The sequence below is a fragment of the Acinonyx jubatus genome, chromosome B4, assembly GCF_027475565.1.
Source record: "Acinonyx jubatus isolate Ajub_Pintada_27869175 chromosome B4, VMU_Ajub_asm_v1.0, whole genome shotgun sequence".
Lineage (NCBI taxonomy): Eukaryota > Metazoa > Chordata > Mammalia > Carnivora > Felidae > Acinonyx > Acinonyx jubatus.
Genome location: NC_069387.1, coordinates 108,409,309 through 108,436,724, shown reverse-complemented (window position 1 = coordinate 108,436,724; position 27,416 = coordinate 108,409,309). Strand labels below are relative to the sequence as shown.

Below are 27,416 nucleotides of genomic sequence, written 5' to 3'. Positions count from 1 at the left end.
GTCTAGCTTTTCCAGTGAAAAAGCCCCAAAACAATTACCAAATAACCTGTTTAGTCTCAAAGTTTAGTGGTGAATATCCACTAAATATTCAGTATCCTGTGATCTTAAAATATATTCCTCATGAAAATAAGCAAAATGGGTGATTCCCAATTCCAGGTTTGTATCAGGAAATGTGTAAAATCAATATGAAATAACTTGATGTACAGGAAGCAAGGACTATTAAGTCATGTGAAAAAAGGAAAGAAAAGCCCAAGCCCTCCCAGCCAAAGAATTGAATTTGACTGAGGATAATAACTGAAACTGATTGAATACCACCAAGTGCACTTAATCCTTAAATTCATAATGATAGATAAAATGTGTACATCATTTTAGAATGCTTGAGACCCAGCTCATATTCTTGAAAAGTGGTAAATAAAGGGAAACAAGGCTTTTTTCCTGCCTTTTCCTGTTCTACTGTATCTTAAGGTAACCAAATAGCTGATAAGGGAAGATGACTTTTTAGAGAGCAAATCAAATAACAAACACAAAAGGCAATGGAATACTATTATTTTGCAACTCCAAGTGAAACAATGAATCCATGTAACTAACAATGGTGGCTAAAATCACAAAAACAGAGCTATCCAGATAATGGATACCTCCTTAGCAAAATATATATACCATCTGTAAGCAATCTTGTCAAAAACAAAACTGAATCAGATCAAGCCTCTACCTCTAATGACCAATTTTCTGAGTACAAAGAAAGATGTTCAGTGATACTATAAGAACAGAACCAGCAAAATCCAAGAAAATTCAGATAGATAACACAGGACTCTATACAGTAAACTGATTAAGAAAAAAGAGACTCCTGATTTGTTCTCCAGTCTGGCGTGTAAGAAGCTAGAAAGGTAAACAAACTGAAAAATCAACAACTCTTCCTAGCTGCATAAGAGAAGTGAGGCCACAGGGCAAACCAACGTTCCCCAAATTTGTAGAGACCAAGGACCAAATTTAGAGAATCACAACTTACCAGAGCAAAGACCCAGGAGCACACATCTCTGCAGGAACCAGGGAGATCTGAAGTGTAACTGATGAACTACTGGAAGCTCAGCATAGACACAGCTGAGAAATAAAAACAAAAGGGAGACACAATCATAGGGGGGACTGCATACTTTTGTGTATTTTACCTCCAAAAGTTCAACTAAGTTCTCACAGTGAATATTACAGGAAAAGTTGCCTTCTGTCTCTGGCTGAGGGACAGGAAAATGAGCCACATTGAAATATGCCAGAGCACTCTTCTTAACAGGGTATCTGCCCACAGGAAAAACTATTTAACTGCAGCCTAATCTGCTGGGGTGTTATCAGACCTGGGGGAAGAGACATACCCAACTTCAGCTGCCTTTAATCATCCTATCCCATTTAGGGGCAGGGGGTTGGAAAATAAGAAACCAGTGTGAGGTTTACAACCCAGAGGTATAAGTCCACTAAAAGGCAGACATACTCATAGGACTATAGGATGCTTTCCCTCACCCCACACCTTACTACATTACCAAAGACTTATTTAAAGTAGCTCCTTTTAGAAAGTGTATCATTTCCAGCTATCAGAAAAAAATTATAAAACATACTAAATGGCAAAAAACTGTTGGAAGAGACAGAGCAAGCATTAGAATCAGAGTCAGATGGCAGACATGTTGAAATTTATAGATTGGAATTTAAAACACTATGATTAAGACGCTAAGGACTCAAATTTATAGAAACAGAGAGTAGATTAGATTGGTGGATGTTAGGAGCTAGGGGGTGGGAGAAAGGAGGAGATGTTGATCAAAGAGTACAAACTTCCAGCTATAAGACAAATAACTTCTGGCAATCTAATGTATAGCATGGGGACTATAATTAACAATACTGTATTGTATTCTTGAAAGCTGCTAAAGAGTACATTTTATTTAAAGTATAGTTGACATATAATGTTACATTAGTTTAGGGCATATAAAAGAGTAGATTTTTAAAAAAAATTGATAATGTTTATTTATTGTTGAAAGAGAGAGAGAGAGAGCAAAGTTGGGGAGGGGCAGAGAGAGAGGGAGACACAGAATCTGAAGCAGGCTCCAGACTCCAAGTTGTTGGCACAGAGCCCAACACGTGGCTCAGACTCACTAACTGTGAAATCATGACCTGAGCCGAAATCAAGAGTTGGAGGCATAACTGACTGAACCACTCAGGCACCCCCAAAAAGTTAAATGTCCCAACCATCACAGTAACTTAAAAAAATGGTAATTATGTGAGGTGATAGATGTGTTAACTAACCTTACTGTGGTAATCATTTCACATATATATCAAATCATCACATTGTCCACATTAAACTTATACAATGCTATACATCAAATATATTTCAATAAAACTAGAAAAAGGATGCTAAGGGCTCTAAGGGTAAAGAAGGCAGCATGTTAGAACAGATAGACTATGTAAGTAGAGAGATGGAAAACCAAAGAATCAAATAGAAATTGTAGAGATCAGAAACACTGTAACAAAAATGAAGAATGCCTTTCATTAGCTCATTAGTAGACAGGACACAGCTGAGGAAAGAATCTCTGAGCTTAAGGATATCTCAATAAAAACCTCCAAAACTGAAAAGCAAAGAGAAAAGAGATTAAAAACCAGAACCATGGATGCCTGGGTGGCTCGGTTTGTTAAGCGTCTGACTCTTGGTTTCGGTTCAGGTCATGGTCTCATAGTTTGTAAGTTCAAGCCCCACATCAGGTTCCACGCTGTTAATGCAGAGCCTGCTTGGGATTCTCTCTCCCCCTCTGTATCTCTGCTCCTCCCTCACTCATGCATGCACACAAGTGTGTGTGCATACTCTTTCAAAAATAAATAAATGAATAAATAAATAAACTAAAAAAAAAAGAACCAGATATCCAGGAATTGTGGGAAAACTATGTATAAGATATGTGTAATAGGAATTCCAAATGGAGAACAAAGAGAGAAATGAACAAAGCAAATTGAAACAATATAATGACTATTTCCCCAAATTAATGTCAGACATAAAACCAAAAATCTAGTAAGCTCAGAGAACAGCAAGTAGTATAAATGGCAAAACAAAACAAAAAAGCTTAGCCTAAGCATCTCATTTTCAAACTACAGAAAAGCAAAGATGAAGGAAAAATCCTGAAAGAAGCCAGAGGAAAAGACATCTAACTATAGAGGATCAAAGGTAAGAATTACATCGGACTTCTCTAAGAAACCGTGCAAGCAAGAAGACAGAGTGAAAGATTTAAAGTGTTAAGAGAGAAAAACAAACAAACAAACAAACAAACAAAAACACCAACCTAGAATTCTGTACTATGTGAAATTGTTCTTTATTTTTTTTAATGTTTATTTATTTATTTTTGAGAGAGAGAGAGAGAGAGAGAGAGAGCGCGGGTAGGGGCAGAGAGAAAGGGAGAGAGAGAATCCCAAGCAGGCTCTGCCCTGTCAGTGGAGAGCCCAAAGTGGGATTTGATCCCATGAACCACTGGATCATGACCTGAATCAAAATCAAGAGTTAGTGGCTCTACTGATTGAGCCACCCAGCTGCTCCATGAAGTTATTCTTTAAAAGTGAAGGAAAATTACTTCCTCAGACAAGCAAAAATTGAGAGAATTTGTTTTCAGTAGATCTGCATTGCAAGAAATGTTAAAAGAAATTCTTTAAACAGAAGATGCTATAGGACAGAAACTTGGGTCTACATAAAGAAAGGAAGAGCATCAGAGAAGAAATAAGTGGAGGTAAAATAAAAACTTTTATTGTTCTTGTTTTTTGATGGTCTTTGAAGTTAATTGTTTGTTTATAATAGTAAGAGCAACAACATATTCAACTTAAATGCATATTACCAAGTGAAAGAAGCCAATATGAAAAGGCTACATACTGTATGATTGCAACTATATGACATTCTAGAAAAAACAAAACTATAGAGATGGTTGGAAAAAAAAAAAAAAGACCAGTGATTGCTAGGACTTACAGGCGAGGGAGACACCAATAGGCAGAGCACAGAATTTTAGAGCAGTGAAACTATTCTGTATGACACTATAATGATAGATACATATCATTATACATTTGTCCAAACCTATAGAATGTACAACACTAAGTTTGAAACCTAATATAAACTATGGATTGGGTGATTATGATGGGCCAAGGTATGTTCACCAGTCATAACAAAGGTACTCCTCTAGTGGGGGATAGTGATAATGAAAGATAGTGTGGGATAATGCATGTGTGAAGCAGGAGATATATGGGAAATCTCTGTACCTTCTGCATAATATTGCTGTGAATCCCAAATGGCTTTACAAATAAAGTCCATTTTTAAAATTAAAAAAAAAATAGAATAAAAAATATAAGAGAAACTGCAGGTTAAATATACGGTTGTTCCTTGTTTTGCTCCTGAGTAAGAAAATAAATATATAAAAACTTTTAAGAATAATAAAATAATGGGAAATTTACATTCAAACACTGGATTTGTGATAATTCTAAGAAACTAGTTTTAATTTTTTCTTTAAGTATGATAATGGAATTGTGGTTACTTTTTAAAAATAATCTTTTTTTCAGGGTTCCTGGATGGCTCAGTCAAACATCTGACTTTGGCTTAAGTCATGATCTCATGGTTTGTGAGTTCGAGCCCTGCATCAGGCTCACTGCTATCAGCACAGAGCCTGCTTTGGATCCTCTGTCCCCACCTCTCTCTCTGCCCCTTCCCTGCTGTTTCTCTCTCTCTCTCTCTCTCTCTCTCTCCCTATATATATATATATATATATATATATATATATATATATATATTTCCTTCTGTCTCCCTCTCTCAAAATAAATAAACTTAAAAAAATAATCTTTTTTCCTTCAGACATACATACCAAATATTAAATAAATGAAATTATATGGTGTCTATACACAAAAATAAACTCAAAATGGATGAAATACCTAAATGTGAGACAGGAAACCATCAAAACCCTAGAGGAGAAAGCAGGCAACAACCTCTCTGACCTCACCCACAGCAATTTCTTGCTCAACACATCTCCAAAGGCAAGGAAATTAAAAGCAAAAATGAACTATTGGGACCTCATCAAGATAAAAAGCTTCTGCACTGCAAAGGAAACAGTCAACAAAACTAAAATTCATCCAGTGGAATGGGAAAATATATTTGCAAATGACATATTGGATAAAAGGTTAGTATCCAAAAATCTATGAAGAATTTACCAAATTCAACACCTGAAAAACAAATGATCCAAAGAAGAAATGGGCAAAAGACATGAATAGACACTTTTCCAAAGAAGACATCCAGATGGCCATCAGACACATGAACAGATGCTCAATGTCACTCCTCATCAGGGAAATACAAATCAAAACCACACTGAGATACCACCTCATGCCAGTCAGAGTGGCTAAAATTAACAACTCAGGAAACAACAGATGCTGGCCAGGATGTGGAGAAATGGGAACCCTCTTGCACTGTTGATGGGAATGCAAACTTATACAGACGCTCTGGAAAACAGTGTGGAGGTTCCTCAAAAAATTAAAAATAGAACTACCCTATGACCCAGCAATAGCACTACTTGGAATTTATCCAAAGGATACAGGAGTGCTGATTCATAGGGGCACATGTACCCCAATGTTTATAGCAGCGCTTTCAACAATAGCCAAATTATGAAAAGAGCCTAAATGTCCATCAACTGATGAATGGATAAAGAAGATGTGGTATATATATATATATATATATATATATATATATATATATATACACACACACACACACACACACACACACACACACACACACAATAGAATACTATTTGGCAATGAAAAAGAATGAAATCATGCCATTTGCAGCAACATGAATGGAACTGGCAAGTATTATGCTAAGTGCAATAAGTCAGTCAGAGAAAGGCAGATATCATATGTTTTCACTCATATGTGGAATTTAAGAAACTTAACAGAAGACCATGGGGGAAGGGAAGGGAAAAAAATAGTTACAAACAGAGAGGGAGGGAGGCAAACCATAAGAGACTCTTAAATACAGAGAACAAACTGAGGGTGTGAGGGTAGATGTGAGGGGGGGTGCATAGGGAGAGGGGAAAATGAGTGATGGGCATTGAGAAGGGCACTTGTTGGGATGGGCACTGGGTGTTGTATGTAAACAATGAATCATGGGAATCTACTCTCAAAACCAAGAGCATGTTGTACACACTGTGTTGGCCAATTTGACAATCAATTATATTAAAAAAAAAAAAGAAATTACATGGTGTCTGAGATTTGCCTCAAAATTATCAAGGGAATAATGCAGGTGGGATATTAGATTAAACGGAATTGTTGATCCTCATTGATGCTGGGTGATAGGAACATGAAGTATATTGCACTGGTCTCTCTACTCTTGTACATGATAGAAATTTTCCTTAGTAAAAAGTAAAATTCAACAATATTGTACATGCATAAAAAATATATTAATGCTATGAATTATAGTGATGAAATTAACACACTTGACTCCAACACTTAATTTAAATTGTAATACAAATAGTGTTTTATCAGGGCGCCTGGGTGGCTGAGTTGGTTTGAGTGTCTGACTTCAGCTCAGGTCATGATCTCAAGGTTGCACCCTTGTTGGGCTCTGTGCTAACAGCTCAGAGCCTGGAGCCTGCTTCAGATTCTCTCTCTCTCTCTCTCTCTCTCTCTCTCTCTCTCTTTCTGTCTCTCTCAAAAATAAATAAACAATTAAAAAATTGAAAAAAAAGAAAAAAGCAAATAGTGTTTTATCTAGCTGGTGTTTCTCTCTGGTCTCTTCCCTTTTAGCCATTGTCCTGACTTCTTATTATTTCCTAAAAGTTTCTTCATAATCATCATCATCATTGTTATTATTTCATTGTGTTCCAGAGTTATATCTAAATATTTGGTTATGCTTGGTTTTTTGAATTTTACAAAAGTATTGTTGTATATAGTTATATATAGTTTATATAGTTATATATTGTTATATATAGTTTAAGTCGTCTACCGAGATTTACTTTTTTCACTCAATGTTATGATTCTAAGATTCATTTACTAGTTCTTTATAAGTGCACTTACTACATAATTATAATTAGCATTTTAAATAATTAGCTCCCAAGTAAAGCAAAAAGTTGTGACAAACAGAGATCATGTTTTCTCATCAATTTTCTCAACTTCTGCCAAAGGTAAGCTACATGGTAAGTATTTTTAAAATGCACATTTATGAATAAGTGTTAATGAGTAAGTGTTTGCATGAACAATATAGCTACAAATGTCCTTCAACAACAACAAAAGAAGTATAAATGACTTCCTTGTAAAGATAATATTTTTTCTAAATTTTTAAGACACTTTATGAGAATGGCTATGAAAATGCAGAGGTTAGGAATTCGTGTACTAGATGAAATTGAGCATAGGTCCTTCAATTCTTGGACTCAAAGTCCCCCATTTATAAATTATAACATAAAGCATTAAAATATATATTTGCTTACAGAATAAACTTCCCATTTTTTTTTAGAATTCAATTAGATAAAATTTAAATGGTGATTTTAGTATTCAGTACAAAAAAAATTCAAAGACCCCAAACATCCATCTAACGAATGAATATAATAACATTTTATTTAATTGAAAACTGACATATAGCTGGCTCTGAAACTGATTGATGTCATGAAGTCAAAGCTGATGCAGAAAGATTCATCCTCAAAAAAAAATGTGAAATATACTGTGGTATGTCAATTATACCTCAATAAATGGAAAAAAAAAAAAAAAAGAAGGCAACTTAAGCTCAAACATTTCTCCTTGTCATGTAGGAAGGATTTTCACCTGGGATAGAGGCCAGTGATTTATTAGGTTAAGTTTTCTTTCAGTAGCATTCTGATTACTCTCCATATTCAACCACAGCAGCTTCATTTTATAAACCCAAGCATCATTCTTTATTTTTATTACTCCTAGGAGACTGTGATAATATTTAATTTAGAAAGAGAAGACTAATATCCTTGTTGACATTATTGTTGACCAAAGGACTTCTTTGCAAGGAGCATGAGTCTTTGCCAACAATGGCTATTGCTTGTTTAGTTAAAGTCTTGTAAAAAGTTCAGAAGGGAAATGATGAGGTACACTTTTAATCCAGCAGCTGGAACCATTCATTGTTCAGTATTACTAAGAGCTATACTCTCTGTAAAATCTGATCAAACTTAATATAAAGAAAGGCAAATTTGTCTGTTAAGTATATCCAGTCTTCTTTCCAGATGCAGTTATTCAGTGTTGTTATATCATTTAAGTTCTCTTTCTGCTTCTTTTAGAAAAACTTTCTTTCAATGAATTGAGAAAAGAAAAAAATGTATAATTATTACTCTGTAGGCTTGGGATTTTTATCTCTTTCATTCTGTTATAAATCCACTTTTTTTTTTTGTCAGATGCAATCATGGACATAAGGATATGCATGAGTCCCAGAAATTATCAGGTATTGACCCTATGACAAATTATATTCTGCCTTTGGTAATTATTCTCATTTGACTACTATTTTTCTATGGTACTTATGGTTGGAGCATTAAGCCTGCCAACTTTAGATAAAAATTGTGTTACAGGTTAGGCTGTATGACAAAAAATGGTAAGGAAATGTTAAATTAAGGTAGAATAAGGCTGGATGGTCAGTAAAATAACCACACTGAAGTGTGATTAATGTGGAATTTCTCAGGTCAGAATTATACTGATATTTATACTTACACTTCTTGGGTGACTTTGTGAAACCAAGGATAATTAGAGCCCCTGGAGCCATGGAAAAACTCAGTATACTTTAGTATATCACAGTGATATGATTGCTTTCTGTATCTGCCATAATATGAAAATGATTGTAAAGCACTAGCCTAATGTTTTAAAAATTAATCAAAGGAATTCTGTCTTTTTTTAAAAAAATTTTATTTATTTATTTTGAGAGAGAGAGAGAGAGAGAGAGAGAACATGAGCAGGGGAGGGGTAGAGATAGAGGGAGAGAAAGAGAATCCCAAGCAGCCTCCATACTGTCAACACAGAGCCAGATGCAGGGCTTAAACTCATGAATGGTGAGAAAATGACCTGAGCCAAAACTAAGAGTCAGATAGATGCTTAAGTGATGGAGCCACCCAGGCATCCTAAGAATGCTTTCTTAATAACTACATTGTCCAATTTCTATATGTTCCCACTGGTATTAATTAAATATAACAATTATCATTTTTGAAATAAGTATACTGTCAGTATAAGAATTCCAAAAATATTTTGTAATTCAATCATTATTAATATTCAAATATAAATCCTTCACATAAGCTCAAGAGACAGAGGTTATATTTTATTATTCTTACTTACTTTTAAATGATTGAACACATCTTATTTATCTAATTAATTTATTATAAATAAATTTGGATCCACAAAAAAGAATAAAGAGTGCTAAAAATGATAAATACCTGGGCAATTATAAAATATTTTTCTTGCTATATAAATTCCCTTTAAAAATAATCAACTGCTTAAAACAATAATAATAATGTAACATGGGGTTTCTGACAAATGTAGATTAAAACAAATGACAACAGTAACACAAGGTCCCAGAAGAGAAAAATGGAAATGTACCATAATATTTTAATGCTATTTGAAAGTAGACAATATTAAGTTAAAGATTTATGCTCTAAGCCATAGAGTGGTCATTAAGTAACACAACATAAAATTATAGATAACAAAGCAACAAAGAAGATAAAGTAATATCAATACTAAATTAATACCAAAAAAGGCAGAAAATGGGAAGAGAGAAAAATAACATATGAAACAAATAGAAAATAGTAGCAAGATTATAGATTTAAACTTAACCATATCAATAATCATATTGTATGTAATCCAATCATCTCAGTTAAAAACCATACATTGTCAAATTGGATATTTAAAAAAGCAAGACGCATGTTATAAGTTGCATTATGTCTCCTCAAAAAAGATACATTGGAATCCTAACCCCCAATACCTCAGAGTGTGGCTTTATTTGGAGAAAGGATCTTTACAGCAGTAATTAAGTTAAAATGAGGTAATATGATGGGTGTCCTTCTTCCTAGGGGACACTTGGAGAGATAGAGGACAGACATTCACAGGTGTAAAACAATGTGAAAACAGAAAGAATGCCAAGTGAAGACAGACAATTGAAGTGACGATTCATCTGCAGGCCAAGGAATACTCCCGGCTGCCAGAGACCAGAATAGAGGGACGAAACAGTTTCTTATCTAGCATAATAAAAGGAACATGGCCCTGCTGACACTTGATTTAGCAATTCTGGCCTTCAAAACTGTGAGACAATAAATTTCTGTAAAATCAACACTTCTTTATAAATGTAATTTTTTTTAATGTTTGTTTATTTTTGAGACAGAGACAGAGGGCAAGTGGGGGAGGGGCAGAGAGAGAGGGAGACACAAAATCTGAAACAGGCTCCAGGCTCTGAGCTGTCAGCACAGACCCCGATGAGGGGCTTGAACCCACGAACTGTAAGATCATGACCTGAGCCGAAGTATAACGCTCAACCGACTGAGCCACCCAGGCGCCCCTCAACACCTCTTTATAATGAATTGAACAAGTAGAGAGAAAATTAACAAGAATATAGAAGACTTGAAAATAATACTGTTGAGCAACTTGACACATTTGTAGTGTTATAGAACACTACAGCCAACAAGAGCATGCGTATTCTTTTTAAGTATATATGGAAGAGGGATGCTATTCTGAGCCATTAAAATGAGTCTCAAAAAATTTAAAATGACTCATGCCATACAAAGTATGTTCTCTGACAACAGTGAAATTAAATTAGAAATCATTTATTGAAAGATAAAAGACTCCACCAAAAAACCACTAAAACTGATAAATTAATTCAGTAAAATTGCAGGATACAAAAATCAACCTACAGAAATCTGTTGCATTCCTAATTTTTTTTTAATGCTTATTTATTTTTGAGACAGAGACAGACACAGCATGAATGGGGGAGGGTCAGAGAGAGGGAGACACAGAATCTGAAACAGGCTCCAGGCTCTGAGCTGTCAGCACAGAGCCCGACGCGGGGCTTGAACCCACCGGCCGCGAGATCATGACCTGAGCCGAAGTCGGCGGCTTAACCGACTGAGCCACCCAGGCACCCCTCTGTTGCATTTCTATACACCAATAATGAAACAGCAGAAAGTGAAATTAAGGAATCACTCCCATTTACAACTGCACCAAAAACAGTGAGATACAAATTAATAAACCTAACCAAAGAGGTGAAAAGGCTGCACTCTGAAAACTATAAAATACTGATGAAAGAAATTGAATACAAAGAAATGGAAAGACATCTCATGCTCATGGATTGGAAAAACACATATGGTTAAAATGTCTATACTACTGAAAACAATCCATACATTTAATGTAATCCCTGTCAAAATACCAACAACATTTTTCACAGAGCTAGAACAAACAATCCTAAAATTTGTATGGAACCACAAAAGACCTCAAATAGCCAAAGCAAACTTGGAAAAGAAAAGCAAAGCTGGAGGCATCACAATTCTGGATTTCAGGTTATATTACAAAGCTGTAGTCATTAAACCACTATGGTACTGGCACAAAAATAGACACATAGATTATAGAACAGAACAGAAAACCCAGAAATGAACCCAAAACTATATGGTCAATCAATCTTCAACAAAGCAGGAAAGAATACCCAGTGCAAAAAAGATAGTCTGTTCAACAAATGGTGTTGTGAAAACTGGACACCTGAAACGAATATTACATTGTATGTTAACTAATTGGAATTTAAACAAAAACTTTTTTAAAATCCCCAAGTATTTGGAAACTAAATAACACAATTCTAAATAACACATGAGTTAAAGAAAAAAAATCAGAAATCAGATAAAGTAGTTTGAGCCAAGTGAAAATGAAAACACAATATGTCAAAATTTTTAGCATATAGCTGAAGTAGTACTTAGACATTTATAGTAGTAAATTCCTATTTTAGAAATGAAAAGATCTTAAACGAAGGGCTTCAACTTCTACTTTATGAAACACTTAATGCGGAATCAACATACTTGAATGTATTAAAAATAATTAATAAAATGACACGGTTACCTCAATAAATGCAGAATAAAAGAACAAATAAAACCTTATGTGAGTAGAAGGAAAAAAAAAGAAAAAAAAACAAAGATCCATGTGTATATCAAGGACCCAAAGAAAATTGAAGATAAGGAAATCCAATATTACAACCAAAAACGTTAGTAAAAAAGAAAACCACAAACCACTATCCTCAGGTTCTTAATAAAATTTTATCAAATCAAGTCAGAGAATGAATAAAAAGGTAATATACCATGATTAAATGTGGGTTAATCCTATAAATGCAAGGTTGGTTTAACATTAGAAATTAACTAACATACTTTACTGTATGAGTAAAAAGTTAAAACCATATAATCATTGCAATAAATGCAGACAAAGCTTTTGACAAAAATCTCACACTGATTCTTATAAAAGTTGTCAGCAAACTAGAAATATAAGGGAACCTGATAAAAACTGATAAAAAGTATTGTTTTAGTTTTCTATTGCTACTTTAATAAATGCCACAAAGCTGATGGCTTAAAACAACACAAATATATTATCTTATAGTTATGGAAGTCAGAAGTTTAAAATAGTTTGGCAGGACGGTGTTACTTGTGGAGGTTCCAAAAAAGAACCATTTTCTTCCTTTTTCAGCTTCTAGAGGTTCCCCACATTCTTTGGTTCATGATGAATGAATAAATACATTGTGGTATATCCATACAAGGAAATACTACATAACAATAAAAAAATAGGTGAATTACTGACCACATTAAAAACATGGTTAAGTCCTAACATAAGTTTTCCGAGTGACAAAAACCAAACCAAAATGAATACGTGTACTGTGATTTACTTTTCTAAAAAGCCTCGAAATTACCAAGTAATCTTTAATGACAGAAATTAAATTAGTGATTGCCTGAAGACGGTGGGGGTGGGGTAAAAGGAAGATTAAGAAGGAGATCTTTCAAAGGGGCATGAGAACACTTTTGGGGGAGATAGATAATGTTTATTATTTTGATTGTGGTTGTGGTTTAGTGGCTGTATACACATGAGAAAACTTCAAACTGTGCACTTAAATATTTGTAGTAATTGTGTGTCAATTATAACTCAATTAAGCTGTTTTAAACCAGGTTAACCAAATCCTTGAATAGTTTTTGGCCTTTCACGTTCTCAGAACTAAAATTCATATTTCAATAAACAGTAAGTGTGCTAGTTGAGCTTGATCTGAGAATTTGGATACATATTTAAGATTTTTCACTATGTCAACTATCATGTCACCAGATGTTAACTGTGGACCCATTCCACAGAATTTAAACCCTGCAGCACTTCTGAGGTTTGAGTCTGAAATAAATCAGAAAGAAAATCAACTTAGTGATGCTCAAGAAAGAGCTCAGATCTAGATGAATATTTAGGGATTCTTAGATGTTAAAAATCTCTTAGATGTCTAAACACATCTATATTGTGCTTTAAAATTCAATAAACAAAAATAAAAAGAAGAGCTCTGTTGCTGGGAAGGGGAGGGAAGAGAAATTAGGATAAGAAGGAAGAATTATGGCGAAGATTAGTAATTTTATGATCACAAAAAAATAATGTTTCAGATAGTACTCCACCATAAAGATTCTTAGCCTGTCATGCAAGAAAACCCCTGAGGTCCAGGAACGGGCTTAAAGACATGTAAAAATGTTTCTTGAACACATGTGCATTTTTCCAGAGCAGAGGGCCCACAGATAGGATCAAAGAATGGAGAGTCTTCATTACCCAAAATATTGATGCCTACTCAATGATCTATCTTAAGAAAATATTTATGGCAAAATATCATGAAAACGTTCCAGTCTGTTTGATCTCCTTTTCTCTGTTTAGACGGCGTTATGACCAGCTGGCTTATTTTTATGAGCTTTGTAATGCGTAGTGTGACTCTGAGATTCTTCTGAAATGAAAAAAAAGGACCCGGCCAAATGTGTTATTCAAGATTTTCCACATTAAATACTCATTTGCTGAACGAGAGAAAACTGAATCAACCAAATCTTTCCAACAAATTCTTTCATCACATGGACAGATTTACCAGATATAGTGGAAACACTCAGAAGTTTAAACTGTTGTGTCAGTATTTTTGTTGCAAATGTCTGATTGGGACAGCATTCTGTAAATTAATAGAAGCCGGCCAATTTTATTAAAGGTAGTTAAACAACGTGTCATACAGAACCACCTGTATATGTTTTCTTAAATCATTAAAACATTTTAACATCAATTTTTTGAAACATTTTTTAATGGTGATGATAAAATACAGTATACTCATGCTGTGTGTTAGGAAATGTACACATATCTGAGTAGGCCTTCAGAAGTCTTCTATTACTTCAGTTATCTTCTTTCACATTTTCTCTCTCAACTATTATCGTAATCTATAGCTATCATGATCTTATCTTTTCTGACAAAGCCTTGTGATAGATCAGTCAGTTAAGTAATTGAACCATGAACTGTTATGGAAACTCCAATCAATCAATCAATCCTATTTGTAAATGTCCAGATGCTGAGAACATATTCCTCAGTCCTATTATTTGCATGTATATTTCCATCTATCTTTTCTATCCTAAGACATTCTAAGCTATATCTTGGAAATGAACTGAAAAACTGATAAGAACCCAGTTGTAATGGTACTGCTTTCAAATATTTATACTCAATATAGTCCTCTCAATATTCTTTGAATTATTCTCCATGTTTTAACTATTAGTTTTCTCCAGTTTTAGTTCTCACCCAATGCTGATATCATTTTTATTATTTTTAATTTTTCTTTGTGAGTCTACTTCTTGGCAACCAGAGCCCTCTTCCACTCCCTCAGCCATAATTCTTTCTCAGCTATACTTCTATTTACCTTTTTTTCAATATCAATAAGCATGCTTGTCTCATTCGTTGTTTTCACTTACCCTATCTCTTTCACCTTGAGAGCCAAGGAATGAGGTTCTGCTCAGCTGCAACCTCATTTGATGTGACATTAACATGCGTTTCTTTTTTATTCATTGCCAAGTTCAAAAACATTAACACTGGGGAAATAATTTGCCAGTTAAATTATCTCAGAGTAGGGAGATGTGAGGATTATAGCAACTCTCTTCAATGTGTGAAAACAATGTTTACCAAAAATGAACAAACAGATAAGCAAACTCTGAACCCAAACAAACATCTCCTCAAAGATAATCCTGGAAAATTATTTTTCTCATTTGTTAAATATTTCAGAGTGTTCTTAATCTTTCATTCAATGTCAAAAAATATATATTCATTTTGTAGCATTTCATTCAACCACACATTGTATATTCCACTGGTCTGTCACTGGACTCCTTTTTCCTGGGTCATCTAAATAAGTGGATGGTGACTTGACACCATTGATATAGTTTACAAAGATGTAATATTGGTGTCTTGCATCTATTTATATGAAACTCTATATGTTCAAGGGAAAAAAAATGACATGATTCTATCTCAGGAGCAGTAAAGGGTAGGCAGCCACTGCTGCTCTGCAGGCTGACTTGTGGAAGAAATAAGCAAGAAGTAAGAAGAGCGTAGCCTGACTCTATTCCTAGTCTGTTACAAAATGACAGGACAGACCAAGGGGACTTTCTGCACCTAAGAAGCAGTTCTGGATTTAGAAATACAAAATCCGTGGTAAGATTCTTTTCAAAAGATCTATCCAGCTTAGATACCTTTCCATAAAGTTAAATAGACTCCTCTTTCTTACAAGTATGTTCTGCTAAAAACAATTTAGCTGTGTCCTGAATTTTAGATCAAAGGCATTTTCCCTTAGGTAATATAAAGGTTGCACATTACAATATAAAGAGCACATATTTTAGAATCAAATAAACATAGGTTAGATTTCAATTCTACAATTTTCTGGCTATAGGATCATGGTCATGCTAATTGTCTGAATCTCAATTTCCCCAAACGGGGATATATTACTCATCTTTGAGGCTGTTGTTTTAATTAAGGAGATAAAATGCGTAGGTATGTTATATGCATCAGGCTCTCAATTAAATGGTAAATATGATTATTTTTGGATGTTGCTTATTATTCTGATACTTAGTGTTGTATAAACAGTGAATGTTTCTTAACTTTAATTTCTGTTGTAAGGTCAAGATTCAGTTGCTTGTTTTCTGTATTCTGTACAGAAAGAGGACTTTTAATTTATGATTACAACTCAAATATCACACCAGGATATATCTAAATGTTTCTTTCTTTTTGTTGCTTTTTCCTGGAATGTGATGAGCTCTTTGAACGCATATGCAGGTCTATTTTCAGTTCAGAAAATTGTTTTTTATTTATATTTTCATTATTATTTATTCTGATTTGCTGGGGATTTCTTCTTTTTTTGTCAAATCTACAATCTAGATATTTATTCTCTATTTTTATTCCATGTTTTCATTTCCCTATCATAATTTTTTCATCTTCCTTCTTTCCGACTATGTCTGGAAAAGCTTTGGAAGTTTCTGTATACCACTGACTTAATTTTATGTAATATTATTTGTTTCTTTTCTTTTGCAATGAATTTTAACAATGCTATTTTTTTTCTTTGTGTCTTGAAATCCTTATTTAGTCACCTCCCTTTAGCTAATCATATTTTCCCCTTACAGTTTTCTGCTCCTGTCTCAAAGAGGCCAAGACTTCTTGCATGCCATTAAGAATGTCTACTCATTTTCTAAGCTTTAGAATGATTATATATTAGGTTATTTTCAAAAATATTTTCTTCCTCTGAGTTTTTAGTTGCTGTTTCTTTCCCCATACTCTACAGTCCTTTCACATTGCTCCCTCTTGTTCTTGTTCTTTGGTCATCACTGAATGAAGCCAAATCTTTTCAGGTTTTGTATTTGTCAACAGACAAATTGTGTGTCTTGCCCTTGGCCCAATTCATACATTCTTAGATAATGGTTAAGTCTCTTCCAAATCAATAGCTGAAGAGAAGGTTGATGTAAACTGTTCCTGAATCACTTCTCATTTTCTTACAAGGCTATCCCTCATTCAGTTATGTACCACTATGGCTGCTATTAATCCTACAGAAAATATTCTGTTCTCTTCTGAATGATAAGCTGTATAAGTTACTGCAATTCTCAGGACATATTCTTTCTAGGAATTTCTGATAGTGTTAAATTCTTGCTATAGTGTTTGATTTGTGGAAACTACATTTCGTTGGTGATAGTGCTTTTCTTCATTACTAGATCTACACTGTCCCACTGACTTTCTGGGATTTTCTTTCTTTGACTAGATAAAGAATAGGAGTCAGGAGACAAAAAATGGAAGTATACTCATGCTATTCTGGCTGTCCCGAAACACAATAAATGTTTTGATAATAGATCCAATAGATAATAAATGTTAAGCATTTCTTGTCTATTATCAATTGTCAAATAATAGAAGGACAGTAAGTTAATATTCTGATTGCTACTGATGTTGAGGATCCAACCTTCAAAACTTCAATGGGACAGGTGTAAAGTATTATCTCTATTTATGAGGTGAAATCTGGATCACTTATGAGGTGACCTGTAGCTAGTTTTTGTTTTTCCTAATCATACTAACTCTCACATACTTAATAAAGACTCTTTCCAAAATCTAAGTTTAGGTGACCTATGAACCTTAGTGTTCAGTGTTCTTTTTGTAACATTTTTTATAATTGTCTTCATAGATATTTCAGTGGGAAATAAGGGAGAAGTAACTGGGAACAACCAGCCAAGTTCTATTTTAATGAAATGTCTAGGTGGGGACAGGTTGCTTGATTTTATTGTTAAAAGATATTAAGAATCAGTTCCATTATTGGTGAGTTAAACACTCATTCAATTGTTTTATTCATAAACATCTGTAATTTGCTGATCTTGAAGTTTCTCAGGCTTCTTTGGTGTCACTTTTATGTCCTCATCACATGTTGCTGCCAAGAGTTATATTGCAGAAATGAAAAGGAAATAGAGAAATTCTAAAGCATTTATAGACTTGTTTCATATAATTTTCCATATTGATAGGTGGAATCCATTATTAATAATTTGGGGGAAACAGTCCTCCCTATAGAAGGACATTGAAAGTAAATTTTTGGGTTTATTCCCTATCCTACCACCTGGAAATGCTAGGGGCCCTACTTCTTTGTTATATAAGTCTTTGAATAGTCAACTCTAGATCCCAGCAAGGTGCTATACCACTATGCTCCGATGACCATAAAGCCTGCTAGGAAAAGTATCAAGTTTGCTGTAGTACAATTAGTGTGAATTTGTGGGCAAAACACGGATTGAGGCCATAGCCCTAATTGTGGAGAGGAGGCAACAGTGAGACTATCTCCAAGGAAACTCAAGCAGATACAGGCTATTTATGGGCTAGATGGAAAGAACTTAGGGGACATAAAGTGAGCTGCAGAGCTAGGAATTCCATTTGAAAATAAGACATGAGAGAACAAGGATGGGGTCCAGTTCTGGAAGATAGACACAGGACAAGTGCAAATGGACACAATTCAAGCTAACCGGTTGAGTCAGACAACATCATGTCTTCCTACCACAAGTGTTCAGGGTTGGAAAAACAAATAACCCTGGATAATAGGATGGCCCAGCACAAAAGAACCTATATTACTTCCCAATCCCCACCATCACCATCATATGCACATATAAACAGGCAAATATATTTTGCAGGAAGGTGCCCATCTTTTCACAGTTTTAGGACAGACGCAAAACAGGTCAGGTAGCTTGATAGTCTTGCCAATATACATCTTGTTCAGGCAGTGTTTTATCAGAAAATCAATTTCTTGTAGAATTTTGCATGCTGACACTTAAGATAATTGCAAATTTCCTCTGGATCTTCTTATTTGAATACTTTGCTTTGAACAATAGCTGAAAGGGGATCTTTGTCTATAGATTTAATAAAGATGCAGTTTTATGAGTGAAAAGGGCAATCCATATTACAGAATTAATTTTAGAAGAATAGAGAGACACTGATATATATTAATGGTCTCTTAAATGTAGAGTAACCATACAATTACATATAGAGAATATATATTATTTAATAAACATCTAAAACTTGGCCATAAATTCACATCAAAATACTAATACCTTAGAGTTTAGAATATGATGATTCTGGTGTCAACAATCAACTGCTCAAAAGGATAAGTGGTGACACCCTTAATTATCCACTGCTCCTCATTTACTTCTCACATTACTCACAGAAATAATCCACCCTGGACTGGCCAATTCATTTTACTAGAGGTGATATACAAATCATAACTATTCCTATGTCTCTAAGTTAAAGCTGAGTGTTCAAATTTAAGGATAAAAACTACTTCATTAATGGTGGTTCTCTTGCTTTACTTGTGTATTTCTTAGATACAGCACAGATACTTGCAAATAGAAAGATTTCACTAGGTTCCCTTCCTTCTGAGTCACTTTCTGGAAAATGTCTGTAACAAAATAATTTCTCAAAGCTTCCCTGGCAAGTTGCTTAAAGACATTTTTGACTATTGAGGCTGACCATTAAGGCTGAGATGTAGAAAAGACTCTGCCTTCTCCATCCCTAAAATACTTTATGATTATTTACTTTTATTTAAAATTGAGTATATCCTTAATAGTAAAAGCTCTCCAAACCAGGGCACATGGGTGGCTCAGTGCCAGTGCAGCATACAACTGCAGCTCAAGTCATGATTCTGTTCATGAGTTTGAGCTCCATGTCAGGCTCTGTGCTGACAGCTCAGAGCCTGGAGCCTGATTCGGATCCTGTGTCTTCTTCTCTCTCTCTCTTCCCCTCCCCCACTTGTGCATTCTAGCTCTCTCTCTCACACACAAATAAATGAATAAACTTAAAAAAAAAGTTATCCAAACAAATCTTGTTGTGATTTTACTATTTAATAGTTCCATGCACTCTGAATTAGCTATGGGAATTGAGTGATATGGAAATATATCAACATTTCTCATTAGGAGTTATTTGACAATAGACATCAAATTTTTAATTTGACATGCACTTTTGTTTCTGTGGATTTTGTTTCTAGATATTTATATGTACAGATCCTTAAAAATATGCACACACATTTACTGTAGCATAACTAACACACTGGAAACACTTTAAGTGCTCACAAGTAGACGTTTGGTATAGTAGTTATAGCATCCTTACAATAGAATACTATGCAATTTTTTAAAGAATAAAGTAGATTTTGTAAGAGTCATTATTAAAAACATACGCAAAATATATTAGAGAGAAGAAGGCATAGATTATTGTGTAGAATACAACAATAGTGTGTAGACATATATGACTTTGAAGATGCTTGTATATACATAAAACATTTCTAAAAGGATATGAAAATATGTTTTACGGTGCTTTTCTCTGAAGGGTATGATAGATGTAGGAAGAGGGAAGGATGCTTTTCACATATAAGCATATGCCCTGTTTGGCAGTGTTAATTATACTGTTTTTATAATAAAAAGTTTAGTATATATTTTCCACCAAATGACCAAAGAGTTTGATTAAAAGTAAGTGCCCCTAAACCCAAGCCTCTAAAAATGGTAAAGATGTCTTTTTAATGGATATAGTAATGCAAGAAGGAAATAGTGGCACCAATTTACCATCCTCCTATTCTTCCAATCTTAATTCCATGAGAACAGGGATGACTGTGATTAAAAGTGGAAATCATGTAAATGACATCTTTTGATCTTGACTTGTGTCTCATGTTTCCTAGAATGACTACAAGAAATTACTACAAACTGAATGCCTTAAAAGAACAAAACTTATCCTCTCACAGTTCTGGATATTGGAAGTTTAAAATTAAGGTGCTAATAGGGCCATGCTCTCTCTAAAGGCTCTAGGGGATGGATATTTCCTTGCCTCTTTCTAGCTGATGGTAACTGCTGGCAGTCCTTGGCATTCTTGGCTTGCAGTTGTATCAATCCAATCTCAGTTTCCATCTTTACATGGCCTTCTCCCCTGTGTCTGTCTCTTCTCTTCTCATAAATCAGATAGGATTAGAACCCATCCTAATTCGGTATAACTTCATCTTAACTTGATTACATCTACAGAAACCCTATGTCCAAAAACCTGCTTATATATGAAAAAAACCTGCTCCAAATAAGGTCACATTCACAGGAACTGGGGGTTAAGGTTTCAACATATTTTTGTGGAACATAATTTAATGCACAATTTGATTTTTTTAGATCCTCCAGTTTATTTTTTTAATGTTTATTTATTTTTGAGACAGAGAGAGACAGAGTGTGAGCAGAGGAGGTGCAGAGAGAGAGGGAGATACAGATTTCAAAGTAGGCTCCAGGCTCTTAGCTGTCAGCAAAGAGCCCAACACAAGGCTCGAATTCATGAGCCACGAGATCATGAGTTGAGCCAAGGTCTAATGCTTAACCACTGAGACACCCAGGCATCCTTAGATCCTTCACTTTAAATTGCTTATTCCATGAGACTAATCCTAAGGGATTGTATGAGGATTGGTGTAGCAGTTGAATTCAGTGTCAGTCCGTCAGCAATCACAATTTCTGATAGGGCTCAAAACCTCTTACAGAGCTCCTCTCCATCCTTATCATAAACATTTCTCTTACAATGTATTTATATCAGCAATGGAGGTGAACTGAAGAGTGAAAGACCCAACTACGCTTGGTTCAACTACTTTATATAATTTAGGATGATAATACTCAGGAATTAAAACATTTTAATGGCTAAAACTTGCCACATGGAACAAATGATTTCTGATGTAATGTGTATTAAAATATACAATTGACTCTTGAGCAATGTGAGGTTCAAGGGCACCAACCCCCTGTGTAGACAAAAATCCATGTATAACTTTTGACTCCGCTGAAACTTAACGACTAGTAGCTTACTGTTGACATGAGGCTTTAATGATAACCTAAACAATCAATTGACACATATTTTTTATGCTTTATGTATTATATACTGTATAATACTTTATTATATTAAGAATATACTGTATTCTTACAATAAAGTAAACTAGATAACAGAAAATTTTATTAGGAAAATCATAAGGAAGAGAAAATACATTTATAGTACTGTACTATTAAAAAAAATGTGTAAGTGGACCCGTGCAGTTCAAACCCATGTTGTTTAAGGGTCAGCCGTACTCATTATCTGAATATAAACACACAGAGTAGGACTCTAGGACTCTATCAACAAGGGGAAATAAGCATAACGTCATATTTCAAAAGTTTCATGATATATACAACCCAATATTGACTTTCATTTTTATTTACCTCTTTAAGAAGAGATGATCACAAAGAACCAATTGTGTTATCTCCCACCCATCCACATGGGTAAGCCTTGTATTAAGTTTGCAGTTCAAATCATTCTGCTCTTTGACTTTTGAGAAATCTTTTTGGCTGCTTAACCCTGTGGATATCCTGGGCCTCTAGCAACCTGGGAGCCAACACACTGGAGACCTCTCCTGCGGCAATCATGATAATGTTCGATAATACTTTTTTTTTAAATTTTAAATGCATTGGTGAGCTCACAATAAAAAAAAATAAGAGACTCTTAAAAACTGAGAACAAACCGAGGGTTAATGGGGGGTGGGAGGGAGAGGAGGCTGGGTGATGGGTATTGAGGAGGGCACCTGTTGGGATAAGCACTGGGTATTGTATGGAAACCAATTTGACAATAAATTTCATATTAAAAAATAAAAATAAATACAAATAATAAAAACATAAAAATTAAAATTGGGGAAAAAACAAAAAAAAATTTTTTAAACCTTCAGGTTTCAGAAATCAAGGAAAAAATTTAAAGCCAGAGTTATAAGCACCTGAGTGGCCTTAGGAAGTCTTTGACTTTATAAAGGCTTTGACAGCTAGGGGCTATGGTTTGTTGTTATTATTTTATACTTTATGTTTGAATGGATGATGCGTCTACCTGGTTTAAAAAATAAAAACTATATAATAAGTTTTACTTTTACCTCATTTCCATCCACAAATTCCCCTTCTTTCTATCAACAATGTATTTTATTAGTTTATTATGATCCTTCCAGTGTTTCTTAGACAATGTAAGTACATTTGTTTCTCCTTTATACCCAAAATGTAGGCCACCTTTTGTATGTAATCTTAATGAGATTTGATGCTGTTGCTTTCAATGAACAGTGTATCTTGGAGATATTTCCATATCAGTACATAAAGATTTCCTTTGTCTTTTAAAACACCACACAATTTTGATGCCTTTGATTTCCTTTTGCTGTCTGATTGCTTGATGCTAGAACTTCCAACACTATGTTAAACAACAGTCATGAGAGTGGACATCCCTGTTGTGTTCCTGATCTCAGGGGGAAAGCTCACAGTTTTTCCCCATTGAGGGTGATATTAGCTGTGGGCTTTTCATAAATGGCTCTTATGATCTTTAAGTATGTTCCTTCTATCCTGACTTTCTCGAAGGTTTTTATTAAGAAAGGATGCTGAATTTTGTCAAATGCTTTTTCGGCATCGATTGACAGGATCATATGGTTCTTTTCTTTTCTTTTATTAATGTGATGTATCACATTGATTGATTTGCAAATATTGAACCAGCCCTGCATCCCAGGAATGAATCCCACTTGATCATGGTGAATAATTCTTTTTATATGCTGTTGAATTCTATTTGCTAGTATCTTATTGAGAATATTTGCATCCACATTCATCAGGGATATTGGCCTGTAGTTCTCTTTTTTTGCTGGGTCTCTGTCTGGTTTAGGAATCAAAGTAATACTGGCTTCATAGAATGAGTCTGGAAGTTTTCCTTCCCTTTCTATTTTTTGGAACAGCTTTAGAAGGATAGGTATTATCTCTGCTTTAAATGTCTGGTAGAATTCTGAGGCACCTGGGTGGCTCAGTCCGTTGAACATCCGACTTTGGCTCGGGTCACGATCTCACAGTCTGTGAGTTCAAGCCCCGCGTTGGGCTCTGTGCTGACAGCTCGGAGCCTGGAGCCTGTCAGATTCTGTGTCTCCCTCTTTCTCTGCCCCTTCCCTGCTCATGCTCTGTCTCTCTGTCTCAAAAAAAAAAAACATTTAAAAAAAATGTCTGGTAGAATCCCCAGGGAAGCCATCTGGTCCTGGACTCTTATTTGTTGGGAGATTTTTGATAACTGATTCAATTTCTTCACTGGTTATGGGTCTGTTCAAGTTTTCTATTTCTTCCTGTTTGAGTTTTGGAAGTGTGTGGGTACTAAGGAATTTGTCCATTTCTTCCAGGTTGTCCAGTTTGTTGCCATATAATTTTTCATAGTATTCCCTGATAATTGCTTGTATCTCTGAGGGATTGGTTGTAATAATTCCATTTTCATTCATGATTTTATCTATTTGGGTCATCTTCCTTTTCTTTTTTGAGAAGCCTGGATAGAGGTTTATCAATTTTATTTTTTCAAAAAACCAATCTTGGTTTCATTGATCTCCTCTATAGTTTTTTTAGATTCTATATTGTTTATTTCTACTGTGATCTTTATTATTTCTCTTCTTCTGCTAGGTTTGGGGTGTCTTTGCTGTTCTGTTTCTATTTCCTTTAGGTGTGCTGTTAGATTTTGTATTTGGGATTTTTCTTGTTTCTTGAGATAGGCCTAGATTGCAATGTATTTTCCTCTCAGGACTGCCTTTGCGGCATCCCAAAATGTCTGGATTGTTGCATTTTCATTTTCATTTGTTTCCATATATTTTTCAATTTCTTCTCTAATTGCCTGGTTGACCCATTCATTCTTTAGTAGGGTGTTCTTTAACCTCCATGCTTTTGGAGGTTTTCCAGACTTTTTCCTGTGGTTGACTTCAAGTTTCATAGCATTGTTGTCTAAAAGTGTGCATGGTATGATCTCAATTCTTGTATACTTATGAAGGGCTGTTTTGTGATCCAGTATGTGATCTATCTTGGAGAATGTTCCACGTGCACTCGAGAAGAAAGTATATCCCGTCACTTTGGGATGCAGAGTTCTAAATATATCTGTCAAGTCCATCTGATCCAAAGGCATCAAAATTGGCAAAGATGAAGTCAAGCTTTCACTTTCTGCAAATGACATGATATTACACATGGAAAACCCGATAGACTCCACCAAAAGTCTACTCAAACTGATACATGAATTCAGCAAAGTCGCAGGATACAAAATTAATGCACAGAAATCAGTTGCATTCTTATACACTAATAATGAAGCAACAGAAAGACTAATAAAGAAACTGATCCCATTCACAATTGCACCAAGAATCATAAAATACCTAGGAATAAACCTAACCAAAGATGTAAAAGATCTGTATGCTGAAAACTATAGAAAGCTTATGAAGAAAATTAAAGAAGATATAAAGAAATGGAAAAACACTCCGTGCTCATGGATTGGAAGAATAAATATTGTCAAAATGTCAATACTACCCAAAGCTATCTATACATTCGATGCAATCCCAATCAAAATTGCACCAGCATTCTTCTCAAAGATAATACAAGCAATCCTAAAATTTGTATGGAACCACAGAAGATCCCGAATAGCAAAAGTAATATGGAAGAAGACCAAAGTGGGAGGCATCACAATCCCAGACTTGAGCCTCTACTACACAGCTGTAATCATCAAGACAGAATGGTATTGGCACAAAAACAGACACATAGACCAATGAAATAGAATAGAAACTCCAGAATTAGACCCACACAAGTATGGCCAACTAATCTTTGGCAAAGCAGGAAAGAATATCCTATGGAAAAAAGACAGTCTCTTTAACAAATGGTGTTGGGAGAACTGGACAGCAACATGCAGAAGAATGAAACTAGACCACTTTCTTACACCATTCACAAAAACAAACTCAAAATGGATAAAGGACCTGAATGTGAGACAGGAAACCATTCAAACCCTAGAGGAGAAAGCAGGAAAAAACCTCTCTGACCTCAGCCGCAGCAGTTTCTTACTTGACACATCTCCAAAGGCAAGGGAATTAAAAGCAAAATGAACTATTGGGACCTCATCAAGATAAAAAGCTTCTGTACTGCAAAGGAAACAATCAACATAACTAAAAGGCAACCAACAGAATGGGAAAAGATATTCACAAATGACATATCAGACAAAGAGCTAGTATCCAAAATCTATATCACCAAATTCCACACCCGAAAAACAAATAATCCAGTGAAGAAATGGACAGAAGACATGAATAGACACTTCTCTAAAGAAGACATCCAGATGGCCAACAGGCACATGAAAAGATGCTCAACATCGCTCCTCAACAGGGAAATACAAATCAAAACCACACTGAGATACCACCTCATGCCAGTCAGAGTGGCTAAAATGAACAAATCAGAAGACTATAGATGCTGGCGAGGATGTGGAGAAACAGGAACCCTCTTGCACTGTTGGTGGGAATGCAAACCACTCTGCAAAACAGTGCATCCACTCTGGAAAACAGTGTGGCAGTTCCTCACAAATTAAAAATAGATCTATCCTATGATCCAGCAATAGCACTGCTAGGAATTGACCCAAGGGATACAGGAGTGCTGATGCATAGGGGCTCTTGTACACCAATGTTTATAGCATAACTTTCAACGATAGCCAAATTATGGAAAGAGCCTCAATGTCCATCAACTGATGAATGGATAAAGAAATTGTGGTTTATATACACAATGGAATATTACTTGGCAATGAGAAAGAATGAAATATGGCCTTTTGTAGCAACGTGGATGGAACTGAAGAGTGTTATGTTAAGTGAAATAAGTCATACAGAGAAAGACAGATACCATATGTTTTCACTGTTATGTGGATCCTGAGAAACTTAACAGAGGACCTTAGGGGAGGGGGAGAAAAAAAAAAGGCTAGAGAGGGAGGGATTCAAAACATAAGAGACTCTTAAAAACAGAGAACAAACTGAGGGTTGATGGGGGGTGGAAAGGAGGGGAGGGAGAGTGATGGGTATTGAGAAGGGCACCTGTTGGGATGAGCACTGGGTGTTGTATGGAAACCAATTTGACAATAAGTTTCATATTAATACAAAATTAAATAAAATAATAAAGTGAAAAAAAAAACACCACACAGTATTCATTCGTGTGAAAAGCAATTGTTTATTGATGGACACAGGTTGCTGCAGTATATAAACATGTAATTAAATCATAATGTATATATGTAAATATATCTGTAGGATTAATTCCTAGAAGTGGTTTCCTTGGATTATAGAATGAGTTCATGTTTTATTGTGAGTGATATTGCCAGATTGTCCTCCATGTAGGTTGTACCATTTGATAATCTGAACAGCACTGTAAAGAATGTTTATTCTTCTGCAAGCTGATGCACAAAGCACATGTCAAAACTTTGGATTTTTTCCAATCTTCTAGATGTGAAATTGCATGTCACACTTTATTTTGTTATGCATGGCGATTAGTATCTTTTCATACATTTAAGAATCTTTTATATTTCTTGTTCTCTGAACTCTATTTTTGTCCTTTTCCCATCTTTCTATTGGGCTTTTGAAG

The 27,416-nt window shown here is 34.9% G+C and overlaps 1 long non-coding RNA gene across 1 annotated transcript in view; it reads right to left on the bottom strand.

The window, feature by feature from the left end:
- LOC128316449 (uncharacterized) overlaps positions 1 to 27,416 on the bottom strand; it is a 248,717-nt gene that overhangs the window by 166,449 nt on the left and 54,852 nt on the right. Inside the window, exon 2 of the long non-coding RNA XR_008300382.1 lies at positions 1,007 to 1,098. This is a non-coding gene — a long non-coding RNA (uncharacterized LOC128316449). The remainder of the gene's footprint in view (positions 1 to 1,006; positions 1,099 to 27,416) is intronic.